The sequence below is a fragment of the Callorhinus ursinus genome, unplaced genomic scaffold (genome assembly GCF_003265705.2).
Source record: "Callorhinus ursinus isolate GAN/ISIS: 27379988/994484 unplaced genomic scaffold, GSC_fseal_2.0 scaffold23, whole genome shotgun sequence".
Taxonomy (NCBI): Eukaryota; Metazoa; Chordata; class Mammalia; order Carnivora; family Otariidae; genus Callorhinus; species Callorhinus ursinus.
Window position 1 is genome coordinate 1,113,680 of NW_027397085.1, and position 16,693 is coordinate 1,130,372.

At 41.3% G+C, this 16,693-nt stretch overlaps 1 protein-coding gene across 1 annotated transcript in view; it reads left to right on the forward strand.

Annotated features, from left to right (window-relative positions):
- The window catches only part of LOC141374854 (uncharacterized), a 130,624-nt gene that overhangs the window by 593 nt on the left and 113,338 nt on the right, over positions 1–16,693 (forward strand). The window lies entirely within an intron of this gene.

Below are 16,693 nucleotides of genomic sequence, written 5' to 3' on the forward strand. Positions count from 1 at the left end.
GGGGAAAAAAGTGTAGGAATTGAGATTTTACCAACTCCAGCCAATAAAAGGGACCCTGAAATGTAAATGTGCCTCCTTTCGCCCGGGGGGAGTCAGTATAGGTAACGCCTATATTCAGAAAGTGCTCTGTAACATAACACGAACTATATGCTAAACGTTATTGGGGTGCCCCAGACTGTTGAATTCTCTAACACCCTTGAGACACAATTTAAGATATGAAAGGGAGGTGTCCGAAGACAACCCAATAGGACTCCAAAACAAAATTAAATCAAGTGAAAATTCAGTCATGTCCTAATAATATGAATGTTTACATTTCAGTTCAGCGGCGCTTTATTGCTTCAGGTTTCATCATTGTGTACTGTTCTGGGAACTTCGTTTTGAGGTCACTGGCTTAAGCCCTTTTGAAGTTGTATTCAATTATCAGAGATCCCAGAATGTACATAGAAAAAAAATCATGTAAATTTGAAGAATTCTGTTATTTATACTGAACTATAATGAAACACATTTTTTAAATTGCTCTATAATCTAGTTTATATTAGGGGCATTCTCTTTCCTATTAGCTCCCAATTCACAGTGCAGGTATTCTGCATCCACAGTAGAGTACAATGGGAATTATTCTTTTAGTTTTAGGGATTTTTTTTTTTAAGATTTTACCTATTTATTTGAGAGGGAGAAAGAGGTAGTATGAGAGAGGAGAGGGTCAGAGGGAGAAGCAGACTCCCTGCTGAGTTGGGAGCCTGATGTGGGACTCCGGGATCATGACCTGAGCCAAAGGCAGTCGCTTAACCAGCTGAGACACCCAGGTGCCCCTATTCTTTTACTTTTGTCCATATTTCTCAAATTATGCAAAACCATTTGGATTAAAGGTGCATTGTCAGCTACACTTACTTGAGTACACTGATATCGGAATAAACAGCCAAAAATTTTGCCCTGTCGCTCAGATGGACATTGTAGACTGTAGATCTGCTTGGACCAGAAAAAAAATAAATTACTTTGGGCAGGATGAGCAAAAAGGTAAAAGGATAGGTTTTGAATTTTTTTTTTTTACAATTCTTTATGTGGAATCACAAATTTTCAAAGCATATAACTGAACTTGTGCCAACTCTCAAATGCAAATCAGAGATATAACTTTCAAAATCTGGACCACCAGCTAAGCAAACGATATCTTTTTTTTAATTTTTTTTAGTTATGTTAATCACCATATATTACATCATTAGTTTTTGATGTAGTGTTCCATGATTCATTGTTTGTGCATAACACCCAGTGCTCCCTGCAGAACGTGCCCTCTTTAATACCCATCACCAGGCTAACCCATCCCCCTACTCTCCTCCCCTCTAGAACCCTGAGTTTGTTTTTCAGAGTCCATCCTCTCTCATGGTTCGTCTCCCCCTCTGACTTACTCCCCTTCATTCTTCCCCTCCTGCTATCTTCTTTTTTCTTAACATATGTTGCATTGTTTGTTTCAGAAGTACAGATCTGTGATTCAACAGTCTTGCACAATTCACAGCGCTCACACCCTCCCCAATGTCTATCACCCAGCCACCCCATCCCTCCCACCCCCCACCACTCCAGCAACCCTCAGTTTGTTTCCTGAGATTGAGAATTCCTCATATCAGTGAGGTCATATGATACATGTCTTTCTCTGATTGACTTATTTCACTCAGCATAACACCCTCCACTTCCATCCACGTCATTGCAAGTGGCAAGATCTCACTCCTTTTGATGGCTGCATAATATTCCATTGTCTATATATACCACATCTTCTTTATCCATTCATCTGTCGATGGACATCTTGGCTCTTTCCACAGTTTGGCTATTGTGCACATTGCTGCTATAAACATTGGGGAGCACATACCCCTTCGGATCCCTACATTTGTATCTTTGTGGTAAATACCCAGTAGTGCAATTGCTGGATCGTATGGTAGCGCTAGTTTCAACTGTTTAAAGAACCTCCATACTGTTTTCCAGAGGGGTTGCACCAGCTTGCATTCCCACCAACAGTGGAGGAGGGTTCCGCTTTCTCCACATCCCCGCCAACATCTGTCGTTTCCTGACTTGTTAATTTGAGCCATTCTGATGGGTGTGAGGTGGTATCTCATGGAGGTTTTGATTTGGATTTCCCTGATGCCGAGCGATGTTAAGCACTTTTTCATGTGTCTGTTGGCCATTTGGATGTCTTCTTTGGAAAAATGTCTGTTCGTGTCTTCTGCCCATTTGTTGATTGAATTATTTGTTCTTTGGGTGTTGACTTTGATAAGTTCTTTATAGATTTTGGATACTAGCCCTTTATCTGATATGTCATTTGCAAATATCTTCTCCCATTCTGTTGGTTGTCTTTTTGTTTTGTGGACTGTTTCTTTTGCTGTGCAAAAGCTTTTTATCTTGATGAAATCCCAGTAGTTCATTTTTGCCCTTGCTTCCCTTGCCTTTGGCGGTGTTTCTAGGTAGAAGTGGCTACGGCTGAGGTCGAAGAGGTTGCTACCTGTGTTCTCCTTTAGGATTTTGATGAACTCCTGTCTCGCATTTAGGTCTTTCAACCATTTGGAGTCTATTTTTGTGTGTGCTGTAAGGAAATGGTCCAGTTTCATTCTTCTGCATGTGGCTGTCCAATTTTCCCAACACCATTTGTTGAAGAGACTGTCTTTTTGCCATTTCTGGTCCATTTCTGGGCTCTCTATTCTGTTCCATTGATCTATGTGTCTGTTTTTGTGCCAGTACCATACTGTCTTGATGATGACAGCTTTGTATTAGAGCTGGAAGTCCGGAAGTGTGATGCCGCCAGCTTTGCTTTTCTTTTTCAATATTTCTCTGGCTATTCGGGGTCTCTTCTGGTTCCATACAAATTTTAGAATTATTTGTTCCATTTCTTTGAAAAAAGTGGATGGTATTTTGATGGGGATTGCACTGAATGTGTAGATTGCTCTAGGTAGCATTGACATCTTCACAATGTTGGTTCTCCCAATCCATGAGCATGGAACGTTTTTCCATTTCTTTGTGTCTTCTTCAATTTCTTTCATGAGTATTTTATACTTTTCTGAGTATAGATCCTTTAACTCTTTGGTTAAATTTATTCCTAGGTATCTTATGGTTTGGGGGGCAATTGTAAATGGGATTGACTCCTTGATTTGTCTCTCTTCTGTCTTGTTGTTGGTGTATAGGAATGCCACTGATTTCTGTGCATTGATTTTATATCCTGCTACTTTACTGAATTCCTGTATGAGTTCTAGCAGTTTTGCGGTGGAGTCTTTTGGGTTTTCCACATAAAGTATCATATCATCTGCAAAGGGTGAGAGTTTGACTTCCTCTTTGCCGATTTGGATGCCTTTGATTTCTTTTGTTGTCTGATTGCTGTGGCTAGGACTTCTAATACTATGTTGAATAGCAGTGGTGAGAGTGGACATCCCTGCCGCGTTCCTGACCTTAGGGGAAAAGCTCTCAGCTTTTCCCCATTGAGAATGATATTCACTGTAGGTTTTTCATAGATGGCTTTTATGATATTGAGGTATGTACCCTCTATCCCTGTACTCTGAAGAGTTTTGATCAAGAAAGGATGCTGTACTTTGTCAAATGCTTTTTCTGCATCTATTGAGAGGATCATATGATTCTTGTTCTTTCTTTTGTTAATGTATTGTATCACGTTGATTGATTTGCGGATGTTGAACCAGCCTTGCAGCCCAGGGATAAATCCCACTTGGTCATGGTGAATAATCCTTTTAATGTACTGTTGGATCCTATTGGCTAGTATTTTGGTGAGAATTTTTGCATCCATGTTCATCAAGGATATTGGTCTGTAATCCTCCTTTTTGATGGGGTCTGTGTCTGGTTTTGGGATCAAGGTAATGCTGGCCTCATAAAATGAGTTTGGAAGTTTTCCTTCCATTTCTATTTTTTGGAACAGTTTCAGGAGAATAGGTATTAATTCTTCTTTAAATGTCTGATGGAGGGCGCCTGGGTGGCTCAGTTGGTTAAGCGACTGCCTTCGGCTCAGGTCATGATCCTGGAGTCCCGGGATCGAGTCCCGCATCGTGCTCCCTGCTTGGGCAGGGGGTCTGCTTCTCCCTCTGACCCTCTTCCCTCTCGTGCTCTCTCTCTCTCATTCTCTCTCTCTCAAATAAATAAATAAAATCTTTAAAAATAAATAAATAAATGTCCAATAGAATTCCCCTGGGAAGCCATCTGGCCCTGGGCTTTTGTTTCTTGGGAGATTTTTGATGACTGCTTCAATTTCCTTAGTGGCTATAGGTCTGTTCAGGTTTTCTATTTCTTCCTGGTTCAATTTTGGTAGTTGATACATCTATAGGAATGCACCCATTTCTTCCAGGTTATCTAATTTGCTGGCATAGAGTTGCTCATACTTTGTTCTTATACTTGTTTGTATTTCTTTGGTGTTGGTTGTGATCTCTCCTCTTTCATTCATGATTTTGTTGATTTGGGTCATTTCTCTTTTCTTTTTGAGAAGTCTGGCCAGGGGTTTATCAATCTTGTTAATTCTCTCAAAGAACCAGCTCCTAGTTTTGTTGATCTGTTCTACTGTTCTTTTGGTTTCTATTTCATTGATTTCTGCTCTGATTTCTTTATGATTTCTCTTCTCCTGCTGGGTTTAGGCTTTATTTGCTGTTCTTTCTCCAGCTCCTTTAGGTGTAGAGTTAGGTTGTGTATTTGAGACCTTTCTTGTTTCTTGAGAAAGGCTTGTATTACTATATACTTTCCTCTCAGGACTGCCTTTGCTGTATCCCAAAGATTTTGAACAGTTGTGTTTTCATTTTCATTGGTTTCCATGAATTTTTTTAATTCTTCTTTAATTTCCTGGTTGATCCATTCATTCTTTAGTAGGATGCTCTTTAGCCTCCATGTATTTGAGTTCTTTCCAACTTTCCTCTTGTGTTTGAGTTCTAGTTTCAAAGCACTGTGGTCTGAAAATATGCAGGGAATGATCCCAATCTTTTGGTACCGGTTGAGACCTGATTTCTGACCTAGGATGTGATCTATTCTGGAGAATGTTCCATGGGCACTAGAGAAGTATATGTATTCCGTTGCTTTGGGATGGAATGTTCTGAATATGTCTGTGAAGTCCATTTGGTCCAGTGTGTCATTTAAAGTCTTTATTTCCTTGTTGATCTTTTGCTTAGATGATCTGTCCATTTCTGTCAGGGGGGTGTTAAAGTCCCCCACTATTATTGTATTGTTGTCGATGTGTTTCTTCGCTTTTGTTATTAATTGCCTTATAAAAGTGGCTGCTCCCATGTTCGGGGCATAGATATTTACAATTGTTAGATCTTCTTGTTGGATAGACCCTTTAAGTAGGATATAGTGTCCTTCCTCATCTCTTATTACAGTCTTTGTTTTAAAATCTATTTTGTCTGATATAAGGATTGCCACCCCAGCTTTCTTTTGGTGTCCATTAGCATGGTAAATTGTTTTCCATCCCCTCATTTTCAATCTGGGGTGTCTTTGGGTCTAAAATGAGTCTCTTGCAGACAGCATATTGATGGGTCTTGTTTTTTAATCCAATCTGATAGCCTGTGTCTTTTGATCGGGGCATTTAGCCCATTTACATTCAGGGTAACTATTGAAAGGTATGAATTTAGTGCCATTGTATTGCCTTTAAGGTGACTGTTACTGTATATTGTTTGTGTTCCTTTCTGATCTATGCTGCTTTTAGGCTCTCTCTTTGCTTAGAGGACCCCTTTCAATATTTCTTGGAGGGCTGGTTTCGTGTTTGCAAATTCCTTTAGTTTTTGTTTGTCCTGGAAGCTTTTATCTCTCCTTCAATTTTCCGTGACAGCCTAGCTGGATATAGTATTCTTGGCTGCATATTTTTCTCGTTTAGTGCTCTGAAGATATCATGCCAGTCCTTTCTGGACTGCCAGGTTTCTGTGGATAGGTCTGTTGCTAATCTAATGTTTCTACACTTGTAGGTTACATATCTCTTCTCCCGAGCTGCTTTCAGGATTTTCTCTTTGTCTCTGAGACTCGTAAGTTTTACTATTAGATGTCGGGTTGTTGACCTGTTTTTATTGATTTTGACAGGGGTTCTCTGTGCCTCCTGGGTTTTGATGCCTGTTTCCTTCCCCACATTAGGGAAGTTCTCTGCTATTATTTGCTCCAATATACCTTCTGCCCCTCTCTCTTTCTTCTTCTTCTGGGATCCCAATTATTCTAATGTTGTTTCGTCTTATGGTATCACTTATCTCTCGAATTCTGCCCTCGTGTTCCTGTAGTTGTTTATCTCTCTTTTTCTCAGCCTCTTTATTTTCCATCATTTGGTCTTCTATATCACTGATTCTCTCTTCTGCCTCATTTATCCTAGCAGTTACTGCCCCCATTTTTGATTGCACCTCATCAATAGCCTTTTTGATTTCGACTTGGTTAGATTTTAGTTATTTTATTTCTCCAGAAAGGGTTTCTCTAATAACTTCCACGCTTTTTTCAAGCCCAGCTAGTATCTTTAAAGTCATGATTCTGAACTCGAGGTCCGACATCGTACTAATGTCCGTATTGAGTAGGTCCCTGGCTGACGGTACTACCTCTTGTTCTTTTTGCTGAGGTGATTTTTTTCGTCTTTTCATTTTGTCCAGAGGAGAATAGATGAATGAGAGAACAAAATGCTAACAGGTTAACAATGTCCCCAGCAAATATACTCTATACAAATCAGAAAAGACCTGAAACCAGGGGAAAAGAAAGGGAAAGAAAGAGGAAAAAAAAAGATAAAAACAAAAACAGAACAATACAAAAAAAGCAGAATATGATCAAATATGATCAGGCTAGTGCATGGATCAGTGCCACACACTAGATTTTGGGCATATTTTGGTCTGTTAGAAAAAAGTGCCTCCTAAAATTTTAAAGGAAGAAAGACATATATGTCCAAAATAAGGGTTGATACAATGAAGGGATGGAAGATGACTGTAAAGATGAAAATTATAAAAGATTTTATAAAAGGAATTGATACGTTTGTAAAAAGAAAGAAGAAGATTTAAAAAAAAAAGAAAAAAGGGAGAGAATGTGATCAGGCAGGAGACTAGAACAAAGCCATACACTAGTGATTTAGGGTATATTTTGATCTGTTAGAAGAAACTGTATCTGAAAATTTTAAAGAGAGAACAACTTATATATATATGCCAAAAATAAGGGTAACTACTATGAAGGGATAAAATATGACTCTAAAAATGAAAAATAACAAATTTTTTTTAAAAAGGGATTGATAAGATGTTGGTTGAAAAAGGGAAAAAGAAAAATTAAAAAAACAGTTAAAAAAATTAACTTTGATGAACTAATGAATCATGGTAAAAAAAAAGCCATGAATTCTATGTGCAGTATTCCCCTAGCACTGGAGTTCTCCCATTCTTCTTGACTGGTAAACTTGGTCTTGGCTTGCTGGCTGTTCGTGCTGATCTTCTGAGGGAGGGGCCTGTTGCCGTGGTTTCCAAATGTCTTTGCCGGAGGCTGAATTGCCCCGCCCTTGTGGGTCCGGGCTAAGGAAGCTGCTCCGGTTTGCCCTCAGGAGCTTTTGTTCCCTGCAAGCTCTCGGTACAGCTTTGGAGGACCAGGGTGAAAATGGTGGCCTCCCAATCTCCACCCGGAGGAGCTGAGAACTCGGGGTCCCACTCCTCAGTGTGCCCCCAGAGAAAAGCAGTCACTCCCGTCTCCCTGGTCTCCGGCCGCACTCCGTTCTCACCCGGCCTGTGACCGAGCGTTTCTATCTCTGGCACCCGACCCCGTGTGGAGTCTCCAAACTCAGCAGATCCCTGCGGTGCGCTACCGCGCCGCTCCTCCCGGGGGAGAAAGGGGAGTCTCCCCGGCTCTGCCGCTTGTTGGGTCCCTGCTGGAGGAGCAGTGGCCCGACTAGGCCGCGGATCACAGTTTATGGCAACCCTGAGCTGAGAGCCCGCGCCTCGGCTCCGTCTCTGCAGCCGGCTTCCCCACTCCGATACCCGGGAGCTCTGCCGCACTCAGGCACCCCTGGTCTTTCTGTGACCCCGAGGGTCCTGAGACCACACTGTCCCGCGAGGGTTCCACCCCCAGCTTAGCCACTGGAGCGAAGTCCCTCAGCGGAGCTGACTTCTAAAAGGTCCGATTTTGTGCTCCGCGGCTCTATCACTTGCTGGAAGCGGCCGACGGAGGCCCCCTCCCCCGCCGTCTATCCTCCCGAATATCGCCTCGCATTCACTTCTCCGCACGTCCTACCTTCCAGTCAGTGGTCGCTTCTCTGTTCAGAGAGTTGTTGATACCCTCCTCTTCCATCTCCTGTTGAGTTCGTAGGTGTTCAGAATGGTTTGATCCCTATTCAGCTGAATTCCTGAGACCAGACGAAATCTAGGTCTCCTACTCCTCCGCCATCTTGCTCCGCCCCCTAAGCAAACGATATCTTATGGAAAACTTGCCTGTATTTTCTGCTAAAAAGCTACCGCTAAAAGTTTTTCTGATAAAAAGTGATGACATGATTACTAGCTGTCTTCTTCTAATACATTATAGATAACTTTGAATACCAAGAATGAGCACTAAAAGAATATATAGGAAATCTTTTTATTTACATATATATTAAAACTGCAACATCTAGGGATGGGTTAGCCTGGTGATGGGTATTGAGGAGGGCACGTTCTGCATGGAGCACTGGGTGTTATGAACAAACAATGAATCATGGAACACTGCATCAAAAACTAATGATGTAATATATGGTGATTAACATAACAATAAAAAAATTAAAAAAAAAAACTGCAACATCTATCCACAGATACTAAATTATGTCTTATCCCAGTAGTGCTGGAAAAAATTGTTTCATGGTCACACAGGTTTTAAGTATTTTTCCCCAACGACTCTTACCGCTGTGTTTTGTCAAAAGGGTTGTTCAATGTTTCTCATTTCCTCTATCTTAGTAATTGTTATCCTAGAAATGAAAAGAAACAAACCAAAATTCCCATGGCAGGTTACTGTAGTACTCTACAATTCTTTATCTAGGTCTGTATCTGATTGTCAAGCAAGATCTCTTGAGTGTAAAAATTAGTCCTTAGGAATAAGTAACACCACAGAAAACCACATACACCTTACCAGCTTGAAAAGACTTGAAAATAATTTTCTTTGTGAATGTTTTTTTAACTATTGAGGATTGTTAGGTAATCTGGGAAATGCTTTAACTCTTTAGGCCTTTTAATAAAAACTGTAACCATTTACATAGGAGTTTTCAAATTACATAGGATTTTCTGGCACATATTTATTTTATCCTCCCAACAATCATATAATGTACTTGTGAAAGGAGTAAATCTTTAATTTCACACGTGAGAAAACAGCAGTTCTGATTACTCAGTCACACATCCCAGGACTGGGAACAGGGAATGAATGAATGGAGTTCAGGGGCCTAATGCATGCATCTGTCCCAGTTAGATTCTCTCAGAAGCAGACACTAAAAAGAAGTCAAAATGCAAAAGTGTATGAGCAGTTAACACCTGTAAAAGAAAAAAGGCAGAAGCAGGATTGGGCAGACTACCCTAATAGGAAGCTCCAGAGCAAAGATTTTTCCTTAAAGAAGTTCCCCCATTGAGTAGAAATGATTAGGCCTTGCCCAGTCATTGACTGGGGACCACCCTGAGAAAAGCATAGGATGATAACCTGAAGTTGACTCTGAAGACACAAACAGCTGGAGACTCAGCTAACCACATTCCTTGCAGGAGTGGCCTCGCCATCATTTTGAATGACCAACTGAATTCTGTAAGGTGAGAGGTCCTGATCTTCAAAATGAAGTATGTTCTTGTCAGGCTACATTAATGACAGATGGTGGGAAAGTTAACACAGCCCTGGAGCAAACTCTTTCTGATCTTCTTTCCTGACTAGGATAGAAGAGTATACATTCACCAACCCAATGGCTGCATACTACATACCAGAGACTATATTATCTACCCTCACAAAGAAAGTACATCTGGCTGGGCAGCTGTGATAAGGGCTACTTCTTGGTTGAGCTAGCAATAGCCTCCAGGATCCATCTGGTTTCTGCAAGGACCAGACTAGCAAATTATAAACAGATATGCTAGGAACCACCAGACCTGCATCTAATCTCTGCCATCCCTCTCCAGGGCTACACCGTTTTTGATTCATTATCTCGGTGGGAGGGGGACAGTTTCAGAGGATTCCTGCTTGGCCTTCCACGCTATGATAGCTCTCACCAACAGATCCAATTACTCCAATCACCACATATGCCAATCCCAATTATATGTGGAGGACTAGGAAAATGAGTACAGGTCAGTTCACAGAACTAGTGGACCCAGACTTTGACTAAGACTCTATCACCTGGCCCTTGTATGTATGTCCTCACTGTAATAGAGAGCCTGTGATAAGTTTTGGGTCATATCAGTGCCAACTTGGACCCTGTTTCCAACGGTGTTGGAAATGTCTGAATGTATTCCTTTCCCCAGTGAACAGTCACCCAAGTACATGGCCTAGATCCCTTTGGGGAAGCACTGGGGAAATCATTATGTATTATAGGGCCCTTCTCCCTCAGATCCAATTATCTCATCAGTCAATGAGTGCCAGGTCTGAAAACTGAAAAGTATTTCAGGTCCAGAAACCGGGCAGGAGACTTTGGGGGTAACTTCCTTCAACCTCCCACTCATCCACTCTTGCTCTATTTTGACTGTGTATGTTAAGCAGTGTGTTTTGGCTGTCCCTCGAGACACTGTGTTCTGTTAGCCTCCCATAACTATGGACACTGTGACCCTCTGGCTTCTGATGCTGAAATGCTACCACCAGGGCCCTCTCATCCTCACTGCTATCAGTGAGCCAAATTCTATAACCGCTTCTCCTGTCACTAACTCTGGCCTACAGAAGAAAACCACACTATACTTCATAGTGATGCTGGGGCCCCCTGACCAGATCATTTCTAGCACCATTGGTGAATGGTGAATCCTTTAGGCCTTCCTAGGAACATATTCCTTCTCCTGGCCTCATGTACCATTTAAGTTGTCATCAGCTTATATCCTTGAGCCAAGTCCTAATCCTAAATATATCCTAAATCTTTGAGCACATAATTATTTCTCTTTTCATTCTTTTTTTTTTTTTTAGATTTTATTTATCTGACAGAGAGAGACACAGCGAGAGAGGGAACACAAGCAGGGGGAGTGGGAGAGGGAGAAGCAGGTTTCCCACCGAGCAGGAAGCCCGATGTGGGGCTCCATCCCAGGACCCTGGGGTCATGACCTGAGCCAAAGGCAGACACTTAACGACTGAGCCACCCAGGCGCCTCTCTCTTTTCATTCTTTTTTTTTTTTTTTAAAGATTTTATTTATTTGAGAGAAAGAATGAGAGAGAGAGAGAGCACATGAGAGGGGAGAGGGTCAGAGGGAGAAGCAGACTCCCTGCCGAGCAGGGAGCCCGATGCGGGACTCGATCCCGGGACTCCAGGATCATGACCTGAGCCGAAGGCAGTGGCTTAACCAACTGAGCCACCCAGGCGCCCTCTCTTTTCATTCTTAATGACCTATCTAGAGAATCCTTTAAAACCCATACATTTAACTACTGTGTTACTTAGGATCCTCCAAGCAGATTCCAAGATCAGATTAGATGGGCAAAAGACTTTTTTGGGGGGGGAGGGGAACAACTGTGAGGGAAAATGGAGACGAAGCCAGAGCTAGGGGGAGAGCTGGTAGATAATGATGGAGAGGGGGGGAAAAAAGGAAGTTTCAATAGAAAGCATCTTAGAGTGCAAGGTAGTCTAAGAAAGTTTTCACTAGGCCAATGGGGAGTCCTCAAGCCCACATCATCTATCAGAGGAGTTTCCTGTCTCCCTGCCTCACTCAGTCACTGGCTGGAAGAAGCCTGTGGGAAGTGTGGTGGATTCATAACATAGCAGCCTGGCCTGTTAGTATTATGCTTGGAGATCTGAGAGGCACGTTCTCATGGCTGCCACAAACACCATCTGTGCTTTAAAAAAAACTGGGTACTATTTATTCATTGATTCATGACACATCGAGGGCACAAATATGAATACGATGTAGTGCTCACACTCTAGCAATTGGCATCGGTTTGAGTGGGTTATGAATAATTTTCAGAAATTAGGAATAAGAAATAGATTTCCAGAATCTCCTGAGGCAGGTCTTCAGGCTATGGCTTCATTATTTTGTTTGAAACGATTTGAAATTCTAGAGTAGGTTCTAAGCTTAAATAGTAAATGGGGTTTGGATTCTTCCCCACTGCACCCAGGAAGCTACAACTGTACCTGAAAACTTTGTTCCTTTAGAAAAGATCTGAATTAGGGGCACCTGGGTGGGTCAGTCGGTTAAATGTCTGCCTTCGGCTCAGGTCATGATCCCGGGGTCCTGGGATTGAGCCCCACATCAGGCTCCTTGCTCAGTGGGGAGCCTGCTTCTCCCTCTCCCAATCCCTGTTCCTCTGCTGCTCCCCCTGCTTGTACTCTCCTGCTCTCTCTCTGTCAAATAAATAAATAAATAAAATCTTAAAAAAAAAAAGATCTGAATTAGTATGGCATAATGGCTCAATGTCAATATATGGTGAAATTTGGTCTTGAATACATGAGTGCTTCTTACATTATTTTTTCTGTACTTTATTTTATTATTTTTTTAAAGATTTTATTTATTTATTTGAGAGAGAGAGTGCGAGCATGAGCAGGGGGGAGGGCCAGAGGGAGAGGGAGAAGCAAACTCCCTGCTGAGCCGGAAGCCGATGCAGGACTCCATCCCAGGACCCCCGGGATCATGACCTGAGCTGAAAAAAGATACTTAACCGACTGAGCCACTCAGGCACCCATTTTTTCTGTATTTAAAAAATAATTCCTAATAAAATTAATAATTTAAAAAATACCATTCAGTCATTAAAATTAATCACAGCTACACATATTAGTATGGATATATTTCAAAAGCAATGTTGAAGGAAAAAACAAGAACTTGCAGTCGGGTATGTATGTTATGAGGCCATTTCAATTATTTAAATAAGCAAAGTAACATTCTATATTATTTATAGATCTATAATTATGTGGTAAAAATCTTTTAAAATGCAAGGGCAAGACACACACCTTGATCCAAATAGTTTTTCCTTGGAGGAGAGATGGAGATGAATAGGATTGGGGAGGGATACAAAGAGGATTTCCAAATATTCACATTGGCTAAATCTGGGTGTGGAGTGCCTGGGTGTTTGTTATAATTACACTTGGTACTTCTTGGTATATTTGAGATAGTGCATATTTTGAAAGGAATTAAACTTTGCATTCCACTTGGTCTTTTCTTTGGTTATAACAAAAGTAGCCATGTAAGCATATGCCACCACTTGGTTGGCATGAAAAGGAAAGGAAAATAATGTGTTCTGTAAGTCTGCACTTGCTAATTTTTCCCAATATATCCTTTGCTGCACCCATTTTTCAAAACACTGGCTTGATGTCACTGATTAAAACTACTCCCCCGATGCTTATGTGCCCAGTTATTTTTGTGGGTGCTAAACTGCATTGCTGCCGTGGGAGAAACATTCTGGAGTAGTCAGTCACAGAAGGTTGTAGAATAAGCATGGTGGTAGTTAATTCTGCTACAGGCACATCCTAGGTTCTGCTCCCCAACTAAAAATCTAGGTTTTAACAAATTTATAGAGAAAGAATATTAAGTTATAACTATTTACATCCCTTTATATTACCTACTCTCTGATCTTTATTAATTTACCAATCTCTGATTTGCATAGTTGCCATGCCTACATAGGGATTTTGTTGTTGTCTTTTTATTTAACTTCAGTTAATATTTCTGTGTATCCACCTAGTCAGTGTTCCATAGTTTTCCAGCTTGATAATATACTTCAGTTTATTTAGCCTTAATGCTATTGTTGAATTTTTGAGATTTTTCCAACTTCCCAGTTTTATAAATATTGTTTTTATGACCATCTTTGTACAAACTATTTTTTTTTTCTTTCTGGTCATTCTCTTGGTGTATAATATTAAAGTGGAATTAGGCCAAAGGGTATGAATAGAACATGAATACAACCCTAAGTTCATATTCCATTATTATATCAATTTACTGTAGGCCCAACAATACTGTATTTACACATTTTAATATGTCTTAAAACTTCAAGTAGGTATATAATGATTGTTAAAAGTTATGTAATTAAAAATTTTTTCCGATGCTTTTTAATTTTTTTTTTGGTCTAATCATTGTGGAAAAATAAAATCAAGTGAGTGAAAGTGCCCTCTAAACCTCCACCCCTCATGGACCCCAAGTGCCAATTTGGTTTCTATTCTTTCATGTTATTTTAAATGCATGGCAATAGTTTCATTCTTGAGACTTCAGGCAACATTTATAAATTCTTTAGAAACCCGCCCACCCAGTACATCCTATGTGTTTGGTACTTTTCCCCCTTGACTTTGCTGTTCTTTTGATGATTTCCTTTCTCTTCAAATTACAGCACTATTCTTTTCACCAGCTCTTTCCTCTCAAACTACAATATAAGCCAATCTCCCAAAACCTTCATTTCCTGCCCTTGGACCTTTCAGCTACAGGCTTATTTTTAAGCTTCACAATCTGTGGTTCTAATCCTTAGCAGTTTCTCAAAAACACTATTCTTGACCCCACCCCAGATTATTTATATTAAGATCTTAGAGGGGGGACCCAAGAATCTGCATTTTCAAAATGCCCCACGTGATTCTGAAATAGATGCAGTGTTTTGTTTGTTTGTTTTTAAAGATTTTATTTATTTATTTGACAGAGAGAGCGAGAGCACAAGCAGGGGGAACAGTAGAGGGAGAGGGAGAAGCAGGCTCCCCGCTGAGCAGGGAGCCCGATGTGGGGCTCCATCCCAGGACCTGGAGATCATGACCTGAGTGGAAGGCAGACATTTAGCCATCTGCGCCACCCAGGTGCCCCAAATAAATGCAGTGTTGAAAATTACTGTGTTCCTCTAATTTCTGGAATGATTGCTCTATACTTGCTGTTTTTACTTTTTTCACTGATTACTTTCTCCTGAATTCTCTATAAACTCGTCTCTGAGTCTTCTGCTTTACTGAAACTACTAACTTCCTTTTGATCAAATTCAACACCATTCAGTCATGAAAATAGTGTTAGGTCTAAAAATTGACTCTTCTGCCCCTGCTATACTTTTCCCATTACTTTAGGAGTTTCATATTTGTTTATTTCGAAGCTTCATATTTGTTAGTGTATGTTACCTATTGCTGCACTGAAAATTGCCCTAAAATTTACTGGCTTAGAACCAAAAAAACATGTCTTTGTTCTGGTTCTGAAATGTGGGCAAGGCTGGGTAGGGACTGCTGATCTCTGCTCCATGTGGTGTTGGCTGGGAGAGCTTAACTGGAGCTTGAGAATCCAAGAAGCTTGATGCACATGTCTGGTGCCTCAGCTGCCTCTTTTTCTCCAACAGAGAGTTGTACTTTTTTTATACAGTGGCTTGGGGCCCTCGAGAGAAAAGCTGAACTTGCCAGATTTCTTAAGGCCCAGGCCTCTGAGCAGGTCACATTCTATTGGTCAGAGCAAGCCACTGGCAAGCCAGATTTGAAGGCAGAGGAATAGATTCTACTCTGGTTGGAGAGGAGCAGCATATGTGAAACCATGGGAGGTTTCAAGCGGGGGAAATATGCCAGGCATATGGTAGACAAATAATATCATTTGGAGAGTGAACAAAGGAATAAATGAAAGAATAAAATAATAAACATAGGACAAAATATTTTAAAATATACAGACAGCACATAAATAATTAAACCTTTTATATAAAGGGAGTATATTCAATATTAGAGACTGATTACATTCAATTATGCATCAGAGAGGCTGAGGGAAGTGGTAGATATTCTACATCAAGACAGATAGTGTCAGGGGCGCCTGGGTGGCTCAGTTGGTTGGGCGACTGCCTTCGGCTCAGGTCATGATCCTGGAGTCCCAGGATCGAGTCCCGCATCGGGCTCCCTGCTCGGCAGGGGGTCTGCTTCTCCCTCTGACCCTCCCCACTCTCATGCTCTCTCTCTCTATCTCATTCTCTCTCTCAAATAAATAAATAAAATCTCTAAAAAAAAAATAAAAGACATTGTGTCAGGCCAGGCCAGAGTACATTAAGGCGAGAATGAGAGACACAAAAGGGGCCCAGGCCAACAGCAGACAAGATTCTGGGCATAAGCATTAAGCATGGTGCTCAACCTAGCCAGTCTGGACCAGGGGTTGGCCTGGTGCTGGGTTGGTCACGTTCTCTTTTCTATTTCCTTACTGGATCATATGTTCTCCCTACGCTAATTTGCAGAAGCAGCAGCTCTTAGTATTGATGAAGGATAGTTGGAAGGCAGGCGGGCAGGGACAAGCCCCACCCCCCACCCCGCCCCTACCCTAAGAGGAAACCATCCTTTTTTTTTTTTAACTTTTTTTTTTAAAGATTTTATTTATTTGAGGGAGAGAGAATGAGAGACAGAGAGCACGAGAGGGAAGAGGGTCATAGGGAGAAGCAGACTCCCCGCTGAGCAGGGAGCCCGATGTGGAACTTGATCCTGGGACTCCAGGATCATGACCTGAGCCAAAGACAGTCGCTTAACCAACTGAGCCGCCCAGGCGCCCAAGAGGAAACCATCCTTAAAAGGATTTTACACCACCCTGGAAGGAGCCCTCCACCCTTTCCCATGTGATAGTTAACAAAAACCCAATTGGATGATAGGCACAGGCAGGGTTCATCAGATTAAAACAGCTCTCCAACAACCTCATAAAAACCCCTAGACTTAGAACCT